Below are 26,263 nucleotides of genomic sequence, written 5' to 3' on the forward strand. Positions count from 1 at the left end.
AGCCACCAACAACTATACTAACATTTGTTTGCTGCTTACTATACTCCAGGTTTTATTCTAAGCATTTGATTTACATTATCTCTTCTCACACTCAAACGCATGTAAAAAAGACACTACTGTTATTTCTATTTGATAGGCAAGTGAACTGAGGCAGAGAGGGTATGGAGGAGCTGCCTAATAAATCTTGATCACAAAACATCTAAGCCTTACTCTGTCAAAGCTGGGCAGAGCCAATTAATCCACTGAATGAGGAATATACTTTAATTTTATGTCTTTCCAAATAGTTGACTTCAATAGTTTCAGATTTCATAACAATTTTATGGATAACAATTAATTTATAAGAACAACTTCCAGTCGAGTAGCTTTTTAAGAAGTGTTACAACCAGTGTCTCTGTGATCAGAGCCTTTTAGATTTCCTCTTCGCTTCAAAATGTCTTCCTTTTGATGATTTCATTGCAATGTAGTATCTCTTTCAGAGGGAAAAAGGAAAAGAGAAGAAATTCAGTGAGTATTCATGGGTGATCAGATCCCCAAAATGGTTGGATGTAAAGACTGGTTGAAATAAAATCCTTAGGAAATCTAGAGTCTTTGTTTAGTGACCACCTTCTATTGCCCCACATAGTGTGGATGGCATGAAAGAGTCCTTCAGTAGGCTGAGCTTGAACTACTGAATTGAAAATTATTGCACTCTGATCACTCATGAGTAACTTTCCGAAGGATGGACAATTGTGGATAACTTAGCAGCCAACCGACAAAAGAAATGCCATGAGCAGAGCCGATTATTTTATTGTCATTCAATTGATGAATAAGGTGGATGTGGGCTCGGTGTTATGATTAATAATAAGTCACTTGGTTATGTGTTATGTGCACAAAGAAAATTCCACATCTTGACCTTGAGAGAAAATAGTCTTGTAATTTGGGGGGTAGTCTTAATGTAATTATTACCATCTGGGTCTTTTGTTGAATTTCCCCCCATTTCTAATGCTGTTAGCAGCAATATCCTTGATTCTGTTATCGAGGATCCCTTGGAATAATAGTGACCTCACAGGAATGATTAATGACTCTTAATCAGAGAATGGGGACAGGCATCCAAGCACCGATTCAAACACTGAATATAATTAGCATATTCACTTTTCAGAAGCCAGTCACTTTTTGTTATGGTTTGTGCTGGAGTTCTTGGACTGAAACTTGTAAGTAATTATTTCACATCCCTTTATTTATTGCAATGACCTCTAATGCTAAGCATGCTTTTAATTTTGGGAGAAGACTGCCTGTTGCGTGACTTCTTAGGGTCTATGCTTTTGATGTTGGATAGTTTGTCCTCAGTAATAGTCTAATTATCCCTCTGGAGGAGATGTTTTGTTTTCAAAGGAGATTATTCATGGCTTAAATCGGATACCCCAAAGCTGCCAAGTAATAAAAAAGATGGTTACGATTCTAAATCTTCTTGCCTAACTACTAAGTAAAAGCCAGAAATGTTGGTGTTATTTTGGTGACCACACTATTGCATTCTTCTTGCAAAACTGCATAATTGAAGGGGTGGGGTCTGGTTTGCATTCCATCTAAACTGACTTTTATAGCCCTTAGAAAGCTGGAAATCTGCTTCATGTTTAATATCTCTTTCCACAACAGATTAGGTTCATCCTTTTTTCACTTAAATCACTGAAAAGCATCAATGTTCAGGTTTTTTTTTTCCAAATCCAAGTGATGGATACCCTTAATATCTTTTCATGCTGAAATATATTCCAATACAATCCTCTATTGTTGACCTCTTACTTTTATGTGCAGTCTTAATGTGCCAAATGATTTAGTCCCAACTTTATTTCTTAATAAGTAATAAATAATATTTCATTGGTGAGCAAATGCATATGTAACATCTGTTTTGGTAAGCTGGAAATTTCCTACCTTGTGGGAAGCATTTCAGAGCATATCTCTTCCCTATTTTGCACTTAGCCTGGAAGGAAGTTCTTGATGCCTGGATGCAGTGTCTGTCCCCACCCTCCACCCCCCATTCCTGATTCCCCCACCTAGGGTTAACATGAGATGGGAACCAAAGAAAAATCAAACAATGAATCTCAAAGAAAGACCAGAAGTAAATATCTGAGCCAAAAAAATCCGAGTCAGAGATAGCGCTAAAATAGTTCCAGTTATGGAATGATGAATTAAAGAGATATGGCAAACATGATAAAATCCCCTAGCCTGTCTGCCATAGCACCATGCCTGAGAGTCCCGCCTAAATCTCTCCCCTAAACCATTGCACATGGATGTCTAGCTTGTTCTCAAAGGAGGCAGCTTTTCATACCTGCCTTACTCAATGTTTCTGGACACCACTGCACTTTAGTTATTTTTTTTTCTTTCTTCAGGTAAAATAAATAATCACTATTTATGACATACTATATTTATACAACCCAGGATAGTGACTTGGTTACCTCTCAAATACTTTCCAATCATGGTTCTGTAACCTTCAAATATAATACTATTAGGACATATGGGCTAGGTCTCTGTACAGCCAACATAACTGCTATTGTACAGGAAGTTATACTGTAAAATAAATGTGACTTCAAATCTTAGTCAAATACAGATAAAAATCCTTCAGGTTTTATATCGTCTTCCCCATTAGCAACATCTTTTAATTTTTCTCCTTTATTCATAAAGTGTAGGCAAATCCTTTCTTGTAGTTGTATTGGTTTAGATATCCCTGCCTGAATGAGTAACTCTAGACTTTTTTTGCTACAAATTCCCCCTCTTTAGTGCCCACTTACTTCATATTTTACCTTGTTTTAGCTCATTTTTCATTGCCTTTTTCCTTAAAACTATTTTCAAAAACTTGAATTTTCTGTCTTTTAGGGCTTTTTAAAAAAATGTCTTATTAAGGTCTAAACTGACTATAGTCTCTTTCATGCCACTAGCCAGTGAGTACTCCCTGAATTCTAAAAACAAAATCATTTTCCACTTGTAAATTCATATTTCATTCAAGTTTTTGGACATTTTTCTTTGCCTTCTATTAATAAGTAGATAACTATCAATTCTTGGTCAAAAAAACAAATAGGAAATTTCATCTACATTTTTAAAAAAGATCTATACAATGTAGTATTTTTCTTTTAGTCTTACAAGTTACAGTGAAGTTAACCTTCCTATGTAATTAATTGCCTCATACTGAAAAATGTCACACATCAGTCATCTGTCTTTTCAGAAGGGACCACTGCCCAACTGCCATGCCCAAGAGTGAGTATGGGTTTAAAAACAGTTGACAGAGTGTTGAAGGAATGAACAGGACAGATATAAATGCTTGTCTCCTAGGAGTTAACTCAAGGTCCACATGTCCTATCACCTTCCCATAGTATGAAGGTATTTTGTAAGTAATAAAAGTATATAAGTATAAATTCTTCTCCTTCTCTTTTTTGGTAATATTTACAATGATAATTATAATTGCTATTATTACTGTTAACAGTTGGTGTAATAGAAGAGGTTTTGGAGCCAGGCAGAGTTGGGTTTGAATTCCAACTCCACCATTGTGTGGCCTTGGACAAGGTACTTCTCTTCCTCTGAGTCCTAGTGGCTTTATCTATAAAACAGCAGATAGGAACACCTACTTATTGTGAGGCTATAGTTGTACACCTAAAGTACTATTCTACTGTCTGACACATAATATTTCAAAGTTCTTTTATAAAAAGTATTATCAATACCTCAGCCGCTTCAAAAACTGTTTTAAGACATAAAAGAAGTTATTTAGCTATATCAAATCAGAGTTTCAGAACTAGAAGAACCTAGAAATCAATGATTTATAAAGGTTTCTCCAGTTTTATGAGCACAGAAATTAACTTTGATATCTTCAGAACCTTCAGATTGCCAGGAAGACAAGGTGTCTGAGATACTTCTGTAAGTATCTGTGAAGAAGATACATTCTTCTTCTGTGAAGAAGGTAGCTCTCAGGGAGGGCTATGAGTGCTCTATAAGATTAATATCAACCTAGTTGGAGAATCCTACCCATCCAATCTCCTTACTTTAGAGATGAGGAATCTGGATCTCAGAGAGTTCATGACAGCGAATCAATGGTATTGCTGAGAACTAAAAAATGGTTTGCTTCCCAGTTGAATGCTCTTTCCATATGAAGTTATTTTGAGTCAACTAGAAAATCTGCAAGAACATCAAAACAATGTTCTTTCTTCCTCCAACCCAGTAATAACTGGTTAAGGATTTAGAATGCTTTGGAGAAAATCCTCAAAGCAGCTGCAGGTCCTCAATGTTCCAGAATAGATATTTTAAGTTCTCTAGGCAAAAAATCCTGATAAAGATCTTCTATTCACAGTAGCTAAAAAGACTTCCAGCTCTTTTTCTACAAAGTGGCTATTGAGACCTCAAATACAAGATGATCTCCTTTGAAGTAGCAGGAGGGAATGAACAGAACTCTAGAATGGACATCAAAAAAGTCCTTGATCCTAGTTATAACTCAATTCTACCTTTTATGTGGCATGAGGTAAGCTTTAGATATCTCTGAATTTGAAGTTATTTTTGACTCTTCTTTTTTTTCACACACCCTGTATCTAGTCCAGCAGCAAAGCTTGATGGTGCTATCTTTAAAATATATCTAGAATCTACAAAACAGATGAACATAAGGGAATGGAAGCAAAAATAATATAAAAACAAGGAGAGGGACAAAACATAAGAGACTCTTAAATACAGAGGACAAACAGGGTTGCTGGAAGGGTTGCAGGTAGGGGGGATGGGCTAAATGGGTAAGGGGCATTAAGGAAGACACTTGTTGGGATGAGCACTGGGTGTTATAAGTAGGGGATGAATCACTGGAATCTACTCCTGAAATCATTTTTGCACTATATGCTAAATAACTTGGATGCAAATTAAAAAATAAATTAAAAAATAATTTAAAAAATTTAAATAAATATATATATATATATAATCTGACCACTACTCACCACTTCTGCTGCTACCTCCTTCATTCAAGCTGCCATCATTTCTTCTCTGGACATTTAAATAAATCTTCTAATGGGTCTGCCTGCTTCTACCCTTTCACCTTAACATTTTCATTAGTAAGGGTAATCTTGGAGTTTGTTAGCCAAGCTCCCACAATAGATCTGTCCCTTGTTTAACAACCTTAATTTGTTCTTAAAAACCCTGCTGCTAAGCAAAACCCTCCTGTATTATACAAGAAAGTGTTTTCATTAATTTAAATAGAAAAATTATGAAGAATTTCACTGCAACCCAAGGTATAAAAAATGTTTACAGATAGGAAACTATTTTAATTGAACATAAGTATATTCAATTGTCATAACATTGTGTAAGCAATTAACATAAAATTGAAAATAAATCAAATTGTGTATAAAATGTAATGACATGAGGGTTTATTGTATTCAGCAAAGGAGGAAAAGACTTGATGGCGGATGCTGGTTGGTAGACAAGTGTTGTGGCAGATGTCCATTGTGGAGTACATTCTTCCTTCGGAACAATTTTCTTTATCGATGCTTTAACAATTTGAAGGGTCATGGTTATTTTGCACTCAAAGTATACTTAAAGTTATAGCATAGAAACAGGTCTTTAGTCAAGGTAATAGCTAAAGATGAGAGCACTTGGAATGATGAAATAGTCTATTTGGTACATGGAGAATGAGAAGTCATAAAAAATTCACCTCTTCATTCTTCTGACTAGGCATACCTAAGCAAAATAAAATATTTTTAGTTTATCCAAAGAAGGTACACAGTTCAAATTTATTCCGACTGATGTTTGATGATTAATAACCGTTGAGTCACCTAAAATAACATGTTCTCCTCAAAGACTACAATGTCAAAATATCATTTCTTATGCTTAGTTGCTTTCTGTGCTTTAGGAAATAAATACCGCTATATCAAAAAAAGAACAAGTTGTTTTAAAAGTGGGACAACTTTTGAAGAGTCATTATGGCAAAGAGTGGTTAACTGAATAGAAATATTGTTTATGGTAAATCTGTGTTTACTGGTCTTTTATTAAGGTTCTTAATACTTTGTATGGCAGTGTAGAATATTGCTGACTCATTTATAACCCAGGAATCAGAACACAGGGAAGGGTGTTCACCTAACATATCTCATAATCAATTAATTCAACATGCATTTTTAAGTACCTTATATAACAGGTACCCTGATAAGATATGTACGTCAAAAGGAAAAGGGTTATCCCCATTCTCAAGGAGTCCTCAGACTAGTTGGGGAAGAGGAGGGCAGATGTATAAACTCTATTATAATATTAAGTGCTATAGTGTGGAGTGCTATGCACATTCTTGTCAAAACCTGTTATGTTTTGTCTTTTTTTATTTTAGCCATTCTGGCACGTGTGAGGTGATATCTCATTTAAGTTTTGATGTGCAATTCCTGATGATGAGTGATGTTGAGCATCTTTTCATGTATCTGTTGGCCATTTTTAGGTCTTCTTTGGGAAAATGTCTATTCATGTCCTCTGCCCATTCTTCAGTGAGTTGTTGTTGGTTTTTGTTTTTGTGTGTGTGTGTGTGTGTGTGTGTGTGTTGAGTTGTATAAGTTCTTTATACATTTTGGAGACTAATCCCTTATTGTATAGATCATTTATTATTTTTTTAAAGTTTATTTATTTATCTTGGGAGGGGCAGGGGAGGGGCAGAGAGAGAAGTAAAGAGAGAATCCCAAACAGGTTCTGCGCTGCCAGAGCAGAGCCTGACATAGGGGTTGAACTCATAAGCCATGAGATCATGAACTGAGCTAAATGGATGCTTAACTAGATGCTTAACTGACTGAGCCCACCCAGGTGACCCCTGGATATATCATTTATAAATACCTTCTTGCATTCAGTAGTTTGCCTTGTTGTTATGTTGATAATTTCTTTCATGGTGTAAAAGCTTTTTATTTTGGTATAGTCCCAATAGTTTAATTTTGCTTTTGTTTCCCTTGCCTGAGGGGACATATCTAGAAAAATGTTACTATGGCTCATGTTAAAGAAATGACTACCTATGTTTTCTTCTAGGGGTTTTATGACTTCATGTCCTACATTTAGGTCTTTAATCTATTTTGTGTTTATTTTTGTGTATAGTGTGAGAAAGTGGTCCAGTTTCATTTTTTTGCATGTAGCTGTCCAGTTTTCCCAGCACCATTTGTTGAAAAGATTGTTTTCTCCCCTTGTATATTCTTGCTTCTTTTGTAATAGATTAATTGAACATATATACATGTGCTGTTTCTGGGCTTTCTGTTCTGTTCCATTGATCTATGTCTCTATTCTTGTGCCAGTACTATTCTGTTTGGATTACTACAGCTTTGGAGTATACATTGAAATCTAGTATTGTGATACCTCCAGATTTGTTCTTCTTTCTCAAGGTTGCTTTAGGGCTATTCAGGGTCGTTTATGGTTCCATACAATTTTAGTATTATATGTTCTAATTCTGTGAAAAATGTTGGTGTTTGGATAGTGATTGCATTAAATCTAGAGGTTGCTTTGGTAGTTTGGACGTTTTAATAATATTGGTGCTCCAAGACCATGAGCATGGAATATCTTTCCATTTGTTAGTGTTATGTTCTATTTCTTTCATCAGCATTTTATAGATTTTGGGGTCCACGTTTTTAACCTCGTTGGTTAAGTTCATTCCTATGTATTTTATTCTTTTTGGTGAAACTGTAAATGGGATGGTTGTACTAATTTTTCTTTCTGCTACTTCATTATTAGTGAAATAAATGCAACATATTTCTGTATGTTAATTTTATATCCTGTGACTTTACTGAATTCATTTGCTAGTTTTAGTAGTTTTTAGGTGGAATCTTTAGGGTTTTCTACATATTATATTATGCCATCTGCAAATAGTAAACATTTTATTCCTTTGTTACCAATTTGGTTGACTTTTATTTCTTTTTCTTGTCTGATTGCTGTGGCTAGGACTTGTAGTTTTATGTTGAATAGAAGTGATAAGAGTGGACGTCTTTTTTCCTGATCTTCAAGGGAAAGCTCTCAGTTTTTCACCATTGAGTATGATGTCAGCTGTGGGTTTTTCATGTATGGACTTTAATATATTGAGGTATGTTCCCTGTAAACCTACTTTTTGAGAATCCTTATCATGAATAGATGTTGTACCTTGTTAAATGCTTTTTTAGCATCTATTGAGATGATCACAATGTTTTTATCCTTTCTCTTGTTAATGTGACATTGATTGATTTGTGAATATTGAATCACCCTTGCATTCCTGAAATATAAATCCCACTTGATCATGATGAATATTTTTAATACATTGTTGGATTTAGTTTGCTAATATTTTATTGAGGATTTTTGTATTCATCAAAGATATTGGCCTATAGTTGTCTTTTTTTTTGTAATGTCTTTATTTGGTTTTGGTATCAGGGTAATGCTGGTCTCATAGAAAAAATTTTGAAGTTTTCTTTCCTCTTCTATCTTTTGGAAAAGATTCCAATATTTGGAAAAAGGAGCTCTTGTGCACTTTTGGTGGGAATGCAAATTGGTAGGCACTGTATGTGGAAAACAATATGGAAGTTCCTTGACAAATTGAAAATATAATTACCATATGATCCAGGGATTCCACTACTGGGTATTTACCCAAAGAAAAAAAAACAGCAATCTGAAAATATATATACACTATGTTTATTGCAGAATTATTTATAATAACCAAGATGTGGAAGCAACCCAAACATCCAGCATTGATCCATAAATTAATGAATTGAATGAGTAAAGAATATGTAGCATACACACACACACACACACACACACACACACACAAGAATATTACTCAACCATAAAATCATGAGATCTTACCATTTGAAACAACTTGGACTTAGAGGGTATAATTCTAAGTGAAATATGACAGAGAAAAACAAATACCATATGATTTCACTCATGTGGAATTTAGGAAACAAAACAAATGAACAGATAAAAAAGACAAATAAATAAACAAAAAAAAAAACCCTCATAAATACAGAAAACAAACTGGTGGTTACCAGAAGGTAAGTGGGTAAGGAGATGGGTGAAATAAAGGGGATTACGAGTATACATATGGCGATGAGCACTGAGTAATGAATAGACTTGTTGAATTATTATACTGTACACCTGAAACTAATATAGCACTGTATGTTAATTACACCTCAGTTAAAAAATAATAATAAATAAATAAAGAGTGCTCCAGCAGACAGTTAGGAGAGAACCACTAATTCTGCTGGGGTAGGGTTGAGTCTTCAAGGAGTAACTCAGAAAAAGAAACATCTTAAGATGAACCTTGAAAGGGCCTAAAAATAGAGGTGGATATGGGACTGTGGGTAGCCCAGGCCGAAAGATAGTATCTGAAATGGCATAGAGTCATTAAAATGAGTCTTTTCCTCAAGAAGTAGCACCTCTCCATTTATGAGCTTTCATCAGTGTTGATTGTGCTTTGTTTCATATTTAGGCAACAAAATCTCCTGAAAGGTTTAATAAGGGGAAAAATGATCACCATCATCTCGATCCACAAAGATGTGAAAATATCATTTACTGCTCGAGTTATCTGTTGCAAGAAAACAATGCACCCAAAACTTGAAGGCATAAAGTGACAAGCATTTTATTACACTTATGAATTATATAGGGCAGGAAGTTGAAGAATAGCAGGGAGGGCTTGATTCAGCTTCATGATATCTGGCTGCTCAACTGGGATATCAGAAAGCTGGGAAAGCTGGGATGACTTAAATGGCTAGGAGTTGGAATCATTTGGAGAATCCTTCACTCTGATGTATAGCACCAAGTCTGAGATGACTTAAAAGCAGTGTTCAACAAGACTATCTATACATGAATTCTCTATGTTGTTTAGGTTTCTCCCAGCATAGAGGCTGGGTTCAAAGATGAAGTGTCCTAAGAGGAAATATCCCCAAAATAAGCATTCCAAAGAACCAGATAGAAGCTGTGTGGTTTTTACTGAGTGAGCCTCAACTGTCACAAAATATCACTTTCTCTGTATTTTATTGGTTGATACAGCCCCAACAGAAATAAAAAGTTCATCTTTCTATGGCAGGAGTGTTAAAGAATTTGTAACCATTTATTTAAATCCTACATTTGGCGCATTATAAAATGTTTAATAATTACACTATAGTATTTTCTCCATAGGTTATAGAGAGAGGGATTGCTTTCTGGTATAACTGTCAGGTAAAATCTTTCTTCTTTTGAGTAATTGGTGTATTTTTACTTTATGGTTACTTGAATTGTATAATTGTATTTCCTTCTTAAGTTTGGTGACTTGGAATACTTTTATGTTGTCATTTAAAATATTTTTAAGGAAGACACAGAGTAAACTGAAATATGTTTGTAGGCGACTATATTTGAGTTTTATATGCATATGGAGTAAGGACAGGGGAGATGTGAAGATAGTCAGGGGCCAGGTCAGAAAGGCCATGCATGTCCTGCTAAGGACTGATTCACTTTATGTTATCTAATTTAATCTTTATATTTATCCTATGGTGTAGGCATTAACAGTTAAATTTTATAAAGACAATAAGCAGGATAAATTACTTTTTTGACTTTAAAGTTCAAGAGCAGCATGGAATTATAACTACATAAAATTTATTTGTCTTTCCTTTCATTATAACACTAATTTAAGCACTGGCTTTTACAAAAGTTTCTGCTGAACTAAATTAGAGCAGTGTTTCTAGAACTATATGTGGTAAAGAATCCACTTTATTTTTTTATTTTCAATTTGCCAATCACTGACATTCCATAAAAAGAAATTAAACGAAAATGAAGAAAAGACCTATAAAATACAAGCCCATTTTTTGTTATTAGATTTAATAGGTATAAAATTCCTTTGTCAAATTGATGGGGAATTTCTAAACGCTTGCCTTCACTTTCTGTGCTTCGACTGGCAACAATTTTTGGACAATTGTCTACAGACAAATTTTGAGTAACATTGACCTATAGGATTAGATTTAGGCAGAAAAAAAATTTTCATGCCTTGATCTCTCACCCCAAACATAGTCTGCCCTGGGTGCCCATCTCAGTTAGCTTTTTTAGCTTGTTGGGGTTTTTTTTAAGAGCTGCATACAACTTACTTTCAGTGATTTATGCAGAAGAGTCAGCTTACTCCAAATTCCCTGGAGAATTGTTAGTGCTCAGCCCATTGTTTAGCCTCAGCAGGTTTCTGAAGACGAGAGAAAGTCTTCTGGTGATTAAGCAATGGCATATGCATGCTATGCTTATAATTTACAGGCAGCTGTGTCCTTCCCACAGAATTCTTCCTTTCACTGGAAGGTAAAGAGAGACTGGCTCTATCTGAATGCTGTCTGTATATGGGATGGAAAGTAGAAGGTGGCTGTATATTGATGCTGTATTTGTGTTTGCCAAAAAAGTACTCTAAAAATATCATATGTCTCTAGAAAATGTGTGTAGATTAAGAATTTTTCTTTGCATAGCTTGGCTGAAATTTTGTCAGAGTTTGTGGTAGACTGTATTCTACATGAGTACTTTCTAAGCTTCTTTTCCAAGAAATAGAAAGAAATGCAGTTTGAATTTAATATCAGAGGAATTTGCCAATCTTGGATGCCTTATGAGGTTTGGCAACATCAGATTGGCATAACATTTTCCAAAGTGAATTTAAAGGGATTAGAGTTTGCTTTTCCTGATTCTTCTACTTCAGCAGATGATTTCTCAGAATAAGGCCTTGTAGAGAAAACTATGGTAGATCAGCCTAGCTAACACAAGTAGTTGTCAACCTTTATTGTTGACATTGAAACAACCTTTATTGTTGTTATTGAAAACACCAGGAGAGGGGTGCCTGGGTGGCTCAGTTGGTTAGGCGTCCGACTTCAGCTCAGGTCATGATCTCACGGTCCGTGAGTTCGAGCCCCGCATCGGGCTCTGTGCTGACAGCTCAGAGCCTGGAGCCTGTTTTGGATTCTGTGTCTCCCTCTCTCTCTGTCCCTCCCCTATTCGCGCTCTGTCTCTGTCTCAAAAATAAATAAACATTAAAAAAATTAAAAAAAAAAAAAAACACACCAGGAGAGCTTTTTAAAAATGCTGATTCCTGGGGTACCTGGGTGGCTCAGTCAGTTAAGCATCCAACTCTTGATTTCAACTCAGGCCATGATGTCATGGTTCATGGGTTTGAGTCCCATGTCAGGCTCTGTGATGACAGTGCAGAGCCTGCTTGGGATTCTCTCTCCATCCCTTTCTCTCTGCCCCTCCCCAGCTCTCGCTCTCTTTCCCTCAAAATAAACTAAAAATGCTGATCCCTGGGCCTCATCTAGATCTAAATTCATTATTCTGGATTAGCACCTGGACGTGGATACTTTTTAAAAGCTCACATAATAATTCAAGTTTGAATAATAATCAAGGTTAGGAACCATTGCCCTGAAGGATACCATGATGGATGAGTCAATATTATTGGGGTCAAATTCTATTCTCATTATGTTACAGAAAAATTTTGCTTCAATAATTGATGAAAATAATATATGTGCTTACTACCTTGATTGTTGTATGTAAAATCCCAGTCAGGTTGAGAAATAAAAATATGCCAAATAAATAACTAACAACAATTTGTTGAGTGCCATTATGAACTAATTGTATTATCCCAGTTTATCCTCACAATGTTAAAGAAGTCAGCTTTTTATTTTGGTTTTGGAATTACAGACATTGAGGTACAAATAGCTTATGAAAATTGTCTATGGTCCTAATTTTAAAAAGGGAGAGCCCTGGACTTTTTGGTTTGAGGTCCAGTATCTATTGATTTATTGAAAACTTAGCATCTTAAAGTCAATGCCTTCTCCCCACTGATAATTTTAGCCCCAATATATGTCTCCGTTCTTCCACAGGCCACCTTTTCCACCAACACCTCTAGGCTCTACATCAAAATTTAAGCTCAATTCCTTGCCAGGTTTTGGATTATCCATAATTTATTCTGGGTCTATTCTCTAACATTAGCTCCTTCTCCCACTGTTTCCCTCTTGAATTTGTCACCTTTGAGTTATCCTTTGCTTTGAAACACAGCTGCAGGGCTGAAATTCTTGGTTCTTAAATTTGATTTGTGTTTGGTCTGACCTCTTGTTTGGGAGATCTAGTCTATGACATACCTACAACACATCAATCCCACCCATGACCTCATTTGCTCCCCAAGTAAAAACAGAAATAAGACAGCTAAAATCTTAACATTTAAATGATCTCATTTCATATTCTAAATGGGATTTCCGTTTCATACAAGCACAAATTCAAATCAAATGGAATGAGGTAACGATTGATGATGAAGCTGAGATGACAATTTTCTGTGTTATGTTTCCATTCCATTTCTTCCACATGCATAGGGCACATGCAAATACTGAAAACAGAACAGGTTGCCTCTGTCTTCCATAATTAATAGCGTATGGGGATTCATGTGTTCATTAATTCATTTGTGAATGTGGTGTTTATGTGGGTCACATACCAGGTTAAAACTACAGTGAGAACCTGCTCTTATCTCAAGAAGCAAACACACTTCTACGGCTACTAACTAGGACCACAACTCTGCCTCACAAACACACACCACTGGTCACCAAGGAAATGTGGTTACATTAGCACAACCAAATGACATTGCTAGGAGAACCTAACCATAACCAACACACCACCGCTTGCCAACACACTTTACCAAAAGACAGAGATTATTTAGTTAGCTTTTGGCAAGAAGCCTGCCTGCCTTCCTTTCTTCCACAATATGTATCAAAATTTATTTATTTTTCTGTTATTTATTTTTTCAATTTGAGTATATCAGACACCCAATGTTAGATTAGCTGTAGGTGTACAACTTAGTGATTTGAAAAGCCTATACATTATGCTATATCCATCACAAGTATAGCAATCCTCTGTTCTGTTACATTGCTATTATAATATCACTGTATTCCTTATGCTGTGCCTTTTATTTTCATGACACTCATTCCATAACTAGAAGCCTGAATCTCTCACCTCTTCTTCATCCATTTTGCCCAACCCCTGACTCCTCCTCCCTCTGGCAACCATCCTTTGGTCTTTGTATTTATAGGTCTGATTCTGCTTCGTGTTTGGTTATTCATTTGGTTTATCTTTTTTAGATTCCACTTATGAGTGGTTTTCTTTCTCAGCCTGACTTATTCCACTTAACATAATACCCTCTAGGTCCATCCATGTTGTCTCAAATGGCACAATCCCATTCTTTCTATGGCTGTGCAACATTCCATTTTATATATGTACCACATTTTCCTTTATCCATTCATCTATTGATGGACATTTAGGATGATTCTATATCTTGGCTATTGTAAATAATGCTGCAATAAACAAAGATGCATACACCTTTTCAAATTAGCGTTTCTATTTTCTTTAGGTAAATACCCAAAAGTATAATTATTGGATCATATGGTATTTCTATTTTTAATTTTTTGAAGAACCTCCATACTGTTTTCCACAGTAGCCGTACCTATTTGCATTCCCATCAACAGAACATGAGGGTTTCTTTTTCTTCATATACTGGCTATTTCTTGTCACTTTGATTTTAGCCATTCTAACAGGTGTGAGGCGACATCTCATTGCGGTTTTGATTTGCATTTTCTGATAATGAGTGATGTTGAAAATCTTTTCATGTGACTATTGGCCACTCTGTATGTCTTCCTTGGAAAAAAATGTCTATTCATGTCCTCTGCCCATTTTTAAATTGGATTATCTTTTTTTGGTGTTGTCTAAGCTCTTTATATATTTTGGATATTAATCCTTTATCAGATATATCATTTGCGAATATCATCTCCCATTCAGTACATTGGTCTTTTTATTTTGCTGATGGTTTCCTTTTCTGTGCAAAGCTTTTTGTTTTGATGTAGTCGCAATAGTTTGATTTTGCTTTTGGTTACCTTGCCTCAGGAGACATATTTAGAAAAATGTTGCTATTCTGACGTCAGAAAAATGCCTGTATTCTCTTCTGGGATTTATATGGTTTCAGGTCTCATATTTAGGTCTTTAATTCATTTTTAGTTTATCCTGTGTATGTTGTTAGAAAGTGGTTCAGTTTTCCTGGCACCATTTTTTGAAAAGACTGTCCTTTCTCCATTGTATATTTTTGTCTTCTTCATCATAGATTAATTGACTATATAAATGTGAGTTTATTTGGGGGCCTCTATTCTATTCTCTTGATATATATGTCTATTTTTGTGCCAGTACTATACTGTTTTGATTGCTACAGGTTTGTAGTGTATCTTGAAATTTGTTATTGTGATACCTCCAGTTTAGTTCTTTGTCAAAATTGCTTTGGTTATTTGGAGTCTTACGTGATTCCACATAAATTTTAGTATTACTTGTTCTAGTTTTACGAAAAATACTGTCCATATTTTGACAGGGCTTGCATTGACTCTGTAGATTACTTTGGGCAATACAAACCTTTTTACAATATAATTCTTCTAATCCAGAAGCATAGAATATCTTTCCATTTGTGTGATCTTCAGTTTCTTTCATCAGTGCTTAATAGTTTTCAAAGTACAAGTCTTTCAACTCTTTGATTAAGTTTATTTCTAGGCATTTTATTCTTTTTGGTGCATTTGTAAATGGTGGTGTTTTAAAATTTTTTTTCTGCTACTTAATTATTAGTGTATAAAAATGCTACCAATTCCTGGGTATTAATTTTGTTTCCTACCACTGTTCTAAATTCACGTATTACTTCTAGTTTTTAGTGGAGTCTTCAGGATTTTCTGTATAGTATCATGTCATCTGCAAATAGTGTTTAACTCCTTCTTTACCAATATGGATGCCTCATTTCTTTTTCTTGTCAGATTGCTGTGGTTAGGACTTCTAGTATTATGTTGAATTATGTTGAAAGTGATGAGTGGGCATCCTTGTCTTATTTCTGACCTTAGAGGGAAAGCTCTCATTTTTCACCAATGAGTATGATGTTAGCTGTCAGTGTTTTATATATGACCTTTATTATGTTGAGGTTTTGATGGGAGAATATATATCTTGCAAGTTAAACTTAAAAACTTCCACTGCTAATAATTTTGCACAAAGTCACAAATAGTGTATTATTTTTTTTAATTATGTGTATTACTCTGAAGTCAAGTCTTTATGATGGCAAATGTTGTGGTTATCTGAAAATGATTTCTCTTTGTTTTATTTTTTTAATGTTTATTTTTGAGAGAGGGAGAGAGAGCATGAGTGAAGGAGGATCAGAGAGAGAGAGAGAGAGAGACAGAGACAGAGAGACAGAGAGAGAGACAGAGGATCCCAAGAGGGCTCTGTACACAAAAAAAACCCAATGTGGGGCTTGAACTCACTAACGTGAGATCATGACCTGATCTGAAGTCAGATGCTTAACTGACTGAGCCACCCAAGCGCACCTCTGAAAATATTTTCAATTACTTGATCAATCTATATAAATAACCTGGACCAGGGAGGTAGTATAGATTTTTGAGTTTCAGCAATCTTCTACAGGTTCTCAATTCAAAGGATAATTTCATACTTAGACATTAAACAGTGTCACAAGTTTGTAGACAGTGTACAAAACCACTTCCTTAAAGCTGTAATGATACTATTTAGACATTCAGATCATTTTGATCCCAGTTGTTATGAAAAGAACAGCTTCTATAATTTGTGAAGTTTGAGTAAAAGTAAAAAAATAGGATGTACAGATTTCACTAAGTTGTGTTGCTACTAACAACATCAGAGCTGAGTCTCATAAGTAATTAATACAACATATTGATCCAGCAGAAGTAGCCAGTTCTGTGACTACCAACCAGTATGTTGGTAAAAATGAATTAAAGACCTAAATATGAGACCTGAAACCATATAAATCCCAGAAGAGAATGATTAGTCAATTTGTTAATAAATCAAGCTCACTATTGTTTGTGAAACAGAAGAGATTGTCTTTTCATTTTCAACTAGATGTTGTTGGCAGGGATTAAACACAGATAAAAGTGAATCGATGCAGACAAAAATCAAGGAGATACAATTAGAAAAAATTTCTTTGAAATTAATACCCCATTTAGAGAAGGGCTAATTTGACATTTTTATAGTGTTGAATTTTCCAGGAGAGAATATTTTTTTGTTTTAATTTTAATAGACTATATGATACAGTAACAAAATTAATTTCAAAATCATTAGAAATACATATTTTTGATTTTGCATTTTCTGATCCATGTTCTCATATTCCCATCATAAAATATTGTTTTCTAAAAGTTGATTTTAGTTATGAAAAAATTTTTAAATATCCTTCATCTTCAATGTTCATCGTATAAATTATCGTCATACCAGACAATATTTAGTTTAAGAAACATACATTTCCTTGTTAATATTCTGAAGTAAGTTGTTTAGGCTCATTGTTCAATAAAATATAGCTCATTATATAGTGCATTATTTAGCAATTTGTTAATAATATTTGAGTCCAGATACTACCTCAATGTATTTTCCTAGCAATGGGTTCATTCACTTAAAACCAGACAGATTCTAGTTTTTTACATCCATTCATCACAAAACTGCCTATTTTAGGTTTACCACAAAACAGACAGCAGTAATATTTTAAAGGCAGAGAAGTACAACCAGGAATACAGAGGCCTCAAAATGTCTCTTACAGAAGATGCTGGCAGTATGGAAAATTAAGTTAACCAGATACTCAGCTTTCTTCCACAAACACATAAAGAAAACCATGAGTAGAAGATTTAAATTACAAACAATTTAATTACATAGGTTTACTCAAAAGAAAGAAGCCAAATAAAAAAATCTAAGCCAAAAATGTTAAGTACATTTATATTTTAGCTGCTTCCAGGAGACCTGAGACCTACTCTAGGTCTTGGGCACTAGAGTTTTGGTATTACTAATATAAAATTTAATATTTTAATCTGACTCTCATAGTGTGTGGAGGCAGAAGCTGGAACTGAGTCTCCTACAGAAAACCTAGAGCCTTAACAGAACTGTCCTGGCCTGAATAGGAGAATAGGAAAAATGCCAGACACCAATCTGGGTAAGAAGAAATACAGTTTTTTGTAAAAAGAGAAAAACTAAGGTTTCTAGGAGAAATCAAAATCCCAGTTAAGATGTGAGCCTAGGGTTGTCTTATTCCAAAGCTCTTGTTCTTCGCTTTGGTTTATGCTGACTCTCCTTTCTCTGAATTGTCTCAATATTTATGTAGACTAATATAGAGTTTTTCTCTTGAATCCAGAACCAAAACTTAGGATTCTCTAATTACAGACTATTTTTATAACATATTTATACATGTCACCCTACCAGCCTTGTTAAATTCTCATTTATTTCTTTTTCTTTTCTTTCTTTTCTTTTTTATTTCTTTTGATAAAGATAGGGTACATTTCCTATTTTTTTGTGTAATTATTTTCTAGCATAGATCTCAAAGTTCTGCAAACTAGTGAACATCATACTAAAGCTGCAAAAACTTCAGCCCCTGACTCAAAGCTAAACTAAGCCAGAAACTGAATCCCATTATGTCACAGTGTATGCTCCAGAGCAGAATTTCATTGATTGTCCCCAAAACTGCACTTGAGCTAAAAGGCATCATTGTAATCACAAAGCTTCTCAACCTGAAGAAAGCTACAACTTGAGAAAGGATGCAGGTAGATATGATTATTGGATTTTGGTATTGAAGTTCCTTAAGAACAATCTAGATGTTACACTTGTGTTTTTAAAAATGGGCTGGTGGGGGCGCCTGGGTGGCTCAGTCGGTTGAGCGTCCGACTTCGGCTCAGGTCATGATCTCACGGTCTGTGGGTTCGAGCCCCGCGTCGGGCTCTGTGCTGAGGCTCAGAGCCTGTGCTCAGAGCCTGGAGCCTGCTTCCGATTCTGTGTCTCCCTCTCTCTCTGCCCCTCCCCCGTTCATGCTCTGTCTCTCTGTGTCTCAAAAATAAATAAACATTAAAAAAAAATTTAAAAATGGGCAGGTGGAGACCAACTTGTTGCTCATGGAACTCTGACATACATCTTGATTGACCAATATCGTACCGCATAGGCAACGTCATCTGCAAAACTATACATTTAAATCTGTATTAAAAGTATTGAGATTAGTCATTCTTTTATTGTGCACACATTTTCATGAACTGCAAACCTGAGAATGTGATGAATGTCATAATATGGCCACCAAATTTGTGGGTGAAGGGGTAAAGTTCATTGGAGGTGGGCACTGGAACAGACTCGAGGCTGGAATCTATAAGTTGATATAAACTTTGTAGACATCTTATTTCATCTCTACTGATGAGCATCGCTTCCCACCAGAGTTTATCATGAAGTTAATGAATGAAATATGTATCTCCAAGTGCAACATAAATATTAAATAAATTTATCTGATAGACTGAGATATAACAGAGTTTATGGGAATTAACTCTCGAGTCATTCACAAGCTAGGGAACCTTAAAGTAGGGACCTTTCTCAGAAAGAAGTGTGAAATAGAAGAGTGTATTCTAACTTGTAGTCATTAGAGCCACATTTTCATGGTTTTCCATATTTAAATAACTCCTGAACTATTATTTAGTATTTTCCTTTAAATCTACTCATTAAAACTCATTCAATACATTTTTTCCTCAAAATTTTATCTGAAACCAAAGAAAAAAGGGGGAAAGGAGAAAAATGGCACATTAATGGTTCAAGTGGGAGAAACAAGAGGAACATGGAGCTGAGGCTCCAAGCCTCTCCAGGAAAAGTCCTCATTCTTGAAGTGTCCTCTTTGAGGATGACAGCAGAGTCACCGATGGTCCCCCAGCCCCAAAGCCCAGCTTCTTTTTGGAGAAGAGGGCAGAATCACAGTGGCCTGAGGCCAGAGGAATTGGAGGGGGAGAGGGGTCAAAAGGTTACAGGAAGTAGTTATCCACGAGCTTCTTGGAGTGGATGCCACATGTCTCTTGCGGGGCAGCCTGGAAGATAATGAAATCTTTCCAGAGATGTGTTCATGCAGTTCCCAGATGGCTGCCACATTCCTAGAATGGTAGAAACAGCACAGTGAGCACAGTTTTATTGAAGTGTCACCTGTAACCTTCCCTCACCATTTGGTGGGCACAGCAGATCAGGCCAACATCCCTGGCTGCACGTTACCATGAAATAGGTAGGCAGCACCAGAAGCTCTCTTCAGGGTCTGATGGTCCCCTCATGAGGCACCTCCTGCTTTCAGTCAGTCATCTGAATCTGGTCTAGAGTCTGGATGGAGGGAGAAAGTACCCGTGCACACAAAAGATTGCCATTAATGATGGCTGACAGACTGATGTAGTCAAAAGAGCTCAGGGCAGTAGCACCATGTGGTCACCAAATCATATTCTCACAGGCATTCAGCAAAGAAGCCATAGACTTGGGGGATCTGGCAACTCTAGTGGTTCTCCAGGATCTTGGTGATGTGGTCATTATATTAAACATTAAGTACCAGCAGCAGGAGGAATGTTTCAATGCCTAGAAATCATGTTCCATACAGTCTCTCATGAAAAGGTAGTTGGTCTCGGGGTCTTACCACCCACATTAAACAGCTCCTTGAAGTCATAGAGTCGTCCGTGGATGTCGCCACATATTGTGACCCGTGACTCCACCCTCTGTACATTGGTCTCCTTTACCAAGATCTCTCCTGCCTTAGCATGCAGGACACCTTGACTTCACTCTCCTGGATGATTTCACAGCATGGCAGTTGCTCCCACTGCGCATTAAGGTAGCTGACCTAACACCCTGGCCCCAGAGCCAGCGCGCTCCACTACGTGCAACTCGCGCTGACTCTCCAGCTCCCTCCCTTCTGCTTCCTTTTTCTTGGCTCCTTGCCCTGCTGCTTAGCCTTCCATCTTCTATCTTTTTGTAGTATTTCTCCCTCCTTACCTCTAGTCTTCCTTACCCTGCTTCTCTTGATTTCTATTCATTTCTTCTTCAGATTTTAACTATTTCTTCTTTCAATCTTTTTTTGGGAGGGTTCTGTTATTAGTCCACATTCATTATCCTACATTCTGCATCTTGTTTGTCAAGTTATTTCCCCCACCAAAAATAGTTAACCCTCTAAAAAGTGTTAATAGATTTCTACCTACATAGGAATATTATATTTAATGAAAATATTATTAGTAATATATAATCTAGTAATAATAAGTGATAGGAACACATTATGCATTCTATCAAAGCCAATACTATGCAGAATTATATTCCTTGAAAAATGGCTTCATGTAAGTAACCAGAAAAGAAAAAAATGTGTAGACAATCCTAAGTGGGTAATAAGGCAATAAAATTATATTAAGAAATACTAATATAAAGGATGAAACTCTGTTCTATATTATTGTGTTTTTTTAATGTTTATTTATTTTTGAAGGAGAGAAAGAGTGTGAGCAGGGGAGGGCAGAGAGAGAGGGAGGCACAGAATCCTCAGCAGGCTCCAGGCTTTGAGCTGTCAGCACAGAGCCCGACGTGGGGCTCGAACTCACGAGCCGTGAGGCCATCACCTGAGCTGAAGTCGGATGCCCAACTGACTGAACCACTCAGGCACCCCTATATTATTGTATTTTGAATTTAAATGTAGATATTGAGTTCTTCTGAAAATAAATAATGGCATGGAAATTTTCCTTTCATTTGAGTTAATGAACTTGGCCATATTTTTCAATGAATGTTAAAAATAGAAAGTAAGACACATTGTATATACATTCTTCTTTTCATTAATTACTATTTGCGAAGGAAGAGTGTTTAATAGGTAATTCAAAATTTCAGAGAATTGAAATTGATTCTGAAAAGTTACTTTGTAACCATTATGATTAACTTTTCAACAGGGTATATGTGTACATGTATGTGTGTCTATCATTTTCAATCCTCTGGACCAGAGAGGGCACCTACCATTTGTCTAGGATGGTCTACATTCAGTGTCAAAAAAATGTTGACAAAATTTATGGTAGTCAAATACAAAACAATTCTATAAATTTTGATAGTAACACGTTTCATGTACTTTAACTTGCAAATTGGATAGACAGCGTCCTGAAAGAGTATTTTTAAAATGACAAAATCATCTATGCAGACTCTAGAAAAGGTGTTAAAAAGCTGAGTTAAGGGAAGGAAAAGGTGAGAACAATTATCTGACTTTAGAGCATAACAAATAATCATGATGTAAATTAGGTTCTTTAGGGAATAAATTAGCACCCAACTTTACAAAATAGCTTAAAAGCAAACTACCCTCATAACATCAGAAGTAAGAGAAGATGAACACATCTCTTTGCATTGCTGTCTTGGCCAGATCTGAGTGTGCAATGATGAAAAAGATTGATTGGTTAGATCCTAAGTTTGTTTTGCCATCAAAGTGTCAGTATGGATTGATCTTTTTTCACTAGTGTGTTTTCTCTTTACTGCCCTGCCTGGAAAAGACTTCATTCTTTGATACACTATCCCACTCCAACAAAAGAACAATCTAACCAAAGTCTAATAATTCTGCAGTATATAGGAACACATGTTTGTTTTAAAGGATTCTTCCTACCCTGCCAGAAAACATTTCTCACGAAAGACAATGTTGTTTCTACCAGGATGAGTATATGTGTTTTTCTAGACAGTTAATACAAATTTAAGGAGCTGTCTGTAGTTTGGAATTCCCTGAATATGTGTGATTTGGGCAAATAAACAAGGTTTGTCTGGTTCAAATGTGAAGATGTGGTTAATTTCAGAGGACTTGGTGACATTTTCAATGTGCACATCAAGGACTTGGAGATACGGAAGATAGGAAGCAAATGTCAAAGAGAGAACAATTATAGTTTGCTAAACACTGCATAAGACATAGGTTTTTATGCTGTTTATATATCTCTAACTGCTAGGATATGGAGCTCACGTAAAGTCATATGATGTCCTGTGATGAAGTAATAACAAGTGTGTTGTGTGAGTGTTAGAAGTCATTTAAAAGTATCATATTGCAAGAAGTTAAGTTTTTAATTATCGGTGATGAGGAAGAATAGTGACAAAGTTACCACATTCACCATTAGGCAAACGTTCATTTTAACAAATTTGAAATATTTGCATTTGACATCTAAAGCCAGACTAGGTGGCAGACATATATATAGGGGGATTGGAGTCAAAGGCAGGGACGTCTATATTTTCAGCACTGGAATGTTAGAGTCCCCAAATTTAAGCTGATTTTATAATATTGAATATGTATTACATACCTGGCAGTGAACACTGCAGTAATTTGATAAAGTGCCATTTCATTATAGATACCTATTACTAGAGTTAAATTTCTCATGGAATTCTGAACAAACACCTTTCTCTAACGTCACTTCATATTGTAATATGTAATCTGATTCTGTCGGAGTACATGAGCCTACTCTCATTTGTTTCAAACTTTGATGTAGTAGTTTAAACTTTTTTACTGTAATTTTATGCTCATAATAGATTCACAGTTGAATTTCTATGTAGCAAAAATTTCCATTATTCTTTGACACTAGCTTCCTGCTCAGTGTTCTACCTGATAATCCATATACTTTATTTTTTTTACAGTTTTTTTTACAGTTTTTACAGTATTTTTTTTCTTTTTGAATGGGTGTATGATCTGCCAGTACAGGAATATATCACATATTACTTATCTGTCTATTTGTATTCAGGTATTCCTATTTTTCTTCAGCTTTACTGAGATATAACTGAAACGTAGCATTGTATAGGTTGAAGGTGTACAATGTGTTGATGTGATAGATCTATATATTGTAAAATGATTATCACCACAACGTTAGCTAACAACTCCATCATGTTTCATAATTACCATTTCTTTTTGTGGTGATAACGTTTAAGATGTATTCTCTTAAGTACATAATACAATATTGTGAATTATGGTTCTCATGCTGTACATTAAATGCCCAGAACTTATTCACCTTACAACTAGAAGTTTATACCCTTTTATCAACATCTTTCCATTTCCGTCTACCCTTCCATAACAACCTTCTACTTACCCTGTTTCTATGAGTTCACGTTCTTAGATTCCACATGTAAGTAATATCATAACAGTATTTGTCTTTCTCTGATTTATTTCATTTAGCATAATTCCCATCCACACTGTTACACATGATCTTTCTCATGGGCTGAATAATATTCCATTATATCTCTATTTTTACACAGATAGACATTTTTATCTATCTGTTGAAGGTGAATGGTAGGGAAGTTTCAGAGAGAATACAGTAAAAATTACAAGGCCCTCTGCGTCTGAACATTTAAAAGTATGCTAGAAATGTGGGGGGGGTATAAATATTTCCTTTCTCAGTAGGAAATCTTCATTTAGATTTAGGATTTGTAAGCTCTGTTTTTCCTTGTGCATTTTATTTTTTAAGTAATCTCCACATCCAATATGGGGCTCGAACTCACAACGCCAAGATCAAGAGTCACATGCTCCACTGACTGAGCCAGCCATGTGCCCCTCATTGTGCATTTTATTGATTTTTAGTGGTTCACAGTTAAACTTTCTTTAAGAATTTGGAATATTCCTTAGGACTTCTTACCTAATTAGTGGGCTGCCTACTATTGAGACATGTAGTAGCTTCAGAATTTTCTAAAAAAGGGTATGAAAGTATGGGTTTTGAGGACAAATAATATAATTAAATATATGGGAATCTCAGGATATTGCCATATTGGTTGAAGGATTCAGGATTTCTTTAAACTGTGTTTGAAACTATACCTACTATCTAATTTTACCACCAAATAATTAATGTCAACTTTTTGTTGTTATTGTTAATGGGGAAGATGGTAGTAAAAAGGGTGGATGGGAGGAGTGTAGCAAGTGTAGACATTTAGATAAGGATAGATCTGGGCCTGACAAAGTAAGAATGCCTTGTATGGGTACATACTATTTCATACTTAACAGTACATTTTATACTTATGAATAACCCTTCTTCATAAGCAGATACATCACAGTTAAATCCCTTCCTTCCTTCCTTCCACCCTTTTTTTTCATGTTTCTATGCATCACTTTTGTTTTTTGTTGATTATTTTCTCCAAGTTTTTATTTAAATTCCAGTTAACATATAATAATATTAATTTCAGGAGTAGAATCTAGTGATTCACCACTTATGTACAACACCTACTGCCCATCACAATAAGTACCCTCCTTAGTCCCCATCACCCATTTAGCTAACCCCCCTACCGAGCTCCCCTCAAGTAACCCATAGTTTATTTTCTATACTTAAGGGTCTATTTCCTGGTTTGCCTCTCTTTTTCTCCCTGTGTTCATCTGTTTTATTTCTTAAATTCCACATATGAGTGAAATTATATGTATTTTCCTTTCTCTGACTGACATATTTCACTTAGCATAATACACTCTAGCTCTACCCACATGATTGCAAATGGCAAGACTTCATTCTTTTTTTGATGGCCGAGTAATATTCCATTGTGTATGTCTATATGACACATCTTCTTTATTCATATCCTCCTACCATTTTTTATCTCCATCTCTGTCTTTCCTCTCCCCACCATAAACAAAATTTTTTAAGTGCTCAATATATTTCCTTTTGTTTTGTGGGTCTTTTATAAAATGTATGTTACTTTTTAAATTGTAATTGAACAAATGTGTTACCAGTCTCCAGATGAAGAAATATAAATAATCAGCACCCCAACTGCCTCTAGTTCTCCCTCCCAGTCACTTCCTCCCACAAAGGGAACCATTTAGGGACTGCTATCCCTAAATTAGTGGTGCCTATTTGAACTTTATATAGTTAGAACCATATGATACATACTCATTTGTTACTGCTAAACATTATGTCTCTAAGAGTCATCCAGATGGTTATGTTTAGCAGCCTTTCCTTCACTTTCTGTACAGTTTTCTATATTATGAATATGCCATACTTTACCCACTCTATTTTTTTGGATTTTGAGATTTTCCAGAAGAGGCTGTCATGAGAAGTCCTATTCGTGCACATGTCATCTTGTAGACATATACACTTATTTCTCCTGGCTATCCACTTCGTAGCATAATTATTGGTGGACAGTGTATGCTACAAGTTCAGCTTTAGATACACTGTCAAAGAATTTTTCAAAGTGGTTTATTGATTATGCTGTCACAACAGTGTGTGAACATTTCACTTTTGCTAATAATACCTGGTACTATTTTTTTAATTTTATCTATTTTAGTGGCTGTGTAGTAGTTTCTCATTATGAAGCTACTAATAGCTTTATTGAGATATAATTGATATACAATAAGCTGCATGTTTAAAATGTACAGTTTGATAAGTTTTGACGAAGGTATACACCTGTGAAACCATCACCACAATCAAGGTAATGAATATATTTATCACCCCTAAAAGTTTCCTTGTGCCCCTTTGTAATTATTTAATCCTATTCCTCCTTTTCTCCCCTCTCCCAGGGCAATCACTGATACCTGTGCTCCCATGTACATAATGTTTCTATTTTT

At 35.5% G+C, this 26,263-nt stretch overlaps 1 pseudogene; it reads right to left on the minus strand.

Annotated features, from left to right (window-relative positions):
• Positions 1-19,739: 19,739 nt before the first annotated feature.
• The window catches only part of LOC115518682, a 136,210-nt pseudogene continuing 129,686 nt past the window's right edge, over positions 19,740-26,263 (minus strand).

The sequence above is a fragment of the Lynx canadensis genome, chromosome B4 (assembly GCF_007474595.2).
Source record: "Lynx canadensis isolate LIC74 chromosome B4, mLynCan4.pri.v2, whole genome shotgun sequence".
Classification (NCBI taxonomy): Eukaryota; Metazoa; Chordata; class Mammalia; order Carnivora; family Felidae; genus Lynx; species Lynx canadensis.